Below are 3,110 nucleotides of genomic sequence, written 5' to 3' on the forward strand. Positions count from 1 at the left end.
CGAACTGATCCAAGTAAGGACAGCATACCCTATTCATCAAGTTCATGAATACTGCGGGGGCATTGGTCAATCCGAATGGCATCACCACGAACTCGTAGTGTCCGTAACGAGTTCGGAAGGCTGTCTTTGGAACATCCTCCTCAAGCACTCGTAACTGGTGATACCCGGATCTCAGATCAATTTTGGAAAAGTAGCTCGCCCCTTGCAGCTGGTCGAATAAATCGTCTATGCGAGGTAGAGGGTAACGATTCTTGACTGTAAGTTTGTTGAGCTCCCTATAGTCGATGCACATACGAAACGATCCGTCTTTCTTCTTGACGAACAAGACCGGGGCTCCCCAGGGTGAGAAGCTTGGTCTTATAAAGCCCTTGCTAAGCAGTTCGTTAAGTTAACCCGACAGTTCTTGCATCTCAGCGGGTGCTAGACGATAGGGAGCTTTGGCTACGGGGGTAGCTCCTGGAACTAAGTCGATTCGGAACTCGACTTGACGTTGCGGGGGTAATCCTGGGAGTTCTTCCGGAAAGATGTCAAGAAAATCGCGTACTACAGGGAGGTCTTTTAGGTCTTTGGTTTTTTGGTTCGCATCGACTACGTGTGCAAGGAATGCACGATATTCCTTATGCAAGTACTTCTGGGCTTGGATACTTGAGATGATACGAAGGCTCGTACTGGGTTTGTCTCCGTAGATCAACAAGGTTTCGCTATTTGGTAGGTTTAGACGGACTGCCTTCTCGTAACATAGAATATCGGCACGATGGAGACTCAACCAGTCCATGCCCACAATGACATCGAAACTCTTGATTGCTACTGGTATGAGGTCGATTGGAACTGAATGATTATCTAGCTTGAAGGTACAACCTATGTAAATCTCGTTAGAACTCTCTGTCTTTCCGTTGGCCAATTCTACGATGAAGGTTTCTTTTAGTGCTTGCGGTGCTTGATTAAGTAAGTGTTTAAATTTTTGGTTTACGAAGCTCCTCTCTGCCCCACTATCAAATAGGATACATGCATATGAGTTATCAAGAAGGAACGTACCCGTGACTACTGTGGGGTCTGCCACGGCTTCATTGTGGCCCATAGCAAGTAGTCTTCCTGCTCCTCCCGCATTCCCAGCTTTCAGACAGTTTCTTTTGAAGTACCCTGTCTCGCCACACCCGTAGCAGGCCTGGCTCACTCCTGCACCAGGAGCCTGAGTGTTAGGTTTAGGTGGTGCTCTGCAAAACCGGGCGGTATGGCCCTTCCGGTCCCAGTTGGTGCAATGCATTTCCCGGCAGGGGCCGTTATGATGGAAAGTGCACTTGGTGCACTTGGGTAGGGTCCCTGCATATGGTTTGGCTGGTACAGGGGAAACAGGAGTTGTGGCAGCATGGACGGCCACCGTCTGTTGTTTCTTGGAAGAGGGTTGAGTGGATTTACCCTTCTTTCGATCCCAACGCTTCCTTTTGTTGTCTGCCGTGTTGGTTGGTGTTGGGGCAGCTGTTGTGGTTGTTGTTGGAGGAGAAGGAACCTCATGATCGATGAGCCTTTGGGCCAATTCCTTGGCACTATCAAAGGTTGCAGGTTTCGATGCTAGTACATTCCCTCGATACGGGGGCACCAAACCCCAGATGTATCTCTCGACTTTCTTACTTTCAGTGGGGACCAGGTTAGGACATAGAGTCACCAGGTCGTAGAACCTGGCTATATAAGCCACTATGTCGGAACCCTTCATTTTGAGGTTCCACAGTTTCTCCTCGAGCTTCTGAATTTCGCCCCTCGGGCAGTATTACCTTGTCATCAGGTCCTTTAGTGTATCCCAGCCCATAGCGTTAGCTGCTATCAGTGAGAGTGATTTGACATGGCCATTCCACCACGTCAGGGCCCTTTCGGTGAAGGTGCAAGCAGCGAACTTTATCTTGCTTCCCTCAGGGCATGAGCACATCTCGAAGATTGCTTCAGTTCTCTCGATCCATTGGGACTGCGCAATAATCCCTCCGGTTTCATTGAAGTACGTTGGTTTGCAGCTGATGAAATCTTTATAGGTACACTCCCGTGTACGCGGTTGGATTTCACCATGGCTAGAGTTTGTGCCTGTTCCAGCTCCACTTGCACCACCAGAGTTTACTTGGGCCATGGCTGCAGTCACAGCTGCGTTCACTGCGGCTTGGAACATCACCGCATCGAACTGCGAAGGGGGTGGTGGTGGTGGAGTTTGATTTGCAGGTCTGCCCCTGGTCGGACACGGACGAGGCGACATCTTTTACTGAAAGTTGATAGGGATGATGACAATAGTGAGAACCAATTGTAAGTATGATGGGAGTGTTTCATGGACTAAATCGCCATAGTACAACTACCAGATAGAGGTATAACAACAGAGTAGGGAAACACAAGGTAAATACTTTTCCCATAGATTAGATAACTGCCAATAGTACTGGTATTAATGATGTAAAATGAGTCTGGGAAAAATGACCTAACAGTAGGTCTTACATCAAACCATAAGGGAAAATGTTGGCAGCTTAGAAGTCTAGTTAGAGTACTTTAGAAGCTAGGAATGTTTTACAGACAAGTGCTCCATAGAGCACGGAAAAGAAAGGCTATTCCTTAACTCAAAAGAAAAAGATGAGTCGACATCTTCTACCGGCGACGGGTATCCCTCGGGCGAACCCTCAGATTTGCCAGTTGACGTACAACTTCTTGAAGATGTCGCTCATGTGCCCTCTGACGTACTCAGAGTTCCATGACTTCAGCTCGGGATGCAGCTAGCTGTTGCTGCAGAGCCTCATTGGTCCTCCTATTCCTTTCCATAGCCTCTTCAAGTTGGCGAATGCGGACGGTATTAACGCCAGAGTTGGCGTCCACCTCCATCACTCGATCGATGGCTGCACGACCTTGCTCGACATTCCGAGCAATCCTACGGACCATGATGGGTAGGACTCGGTCAGTTAACCCTCCCTCGCTTATGTTGTAAAAGCTTCGATCTCCGTTGAAGGGTAAAGGCTGACCCTGCTCATCACTCCAACGACTTAAGTTTGTTGCCCACAAGGGAGTGGGACCTTGAAATGCTGGTCGGGGGTTGTGATTTGGGACTTGGCCTTCTTGGGGTAGGTTGTTGACCTCTGGATCGGAGTCAG

Source organism: Lactuca virosa, chromosome 3, assembly GCF_052849685.1.
Source record: "Lactuca virosa cultivar CGN04683 chromosome 3, Lactuca_virosa_CGN04683_v6, whole genome shotgun sequence".
Classification (NCBI taxonomy): domain Eukaryota; kingdom Viridiplantae; phylum Streptophyta; class Magnoliopsida; order Asterales; family Asteraceae; genus Lactuca; species Lactuca virosa.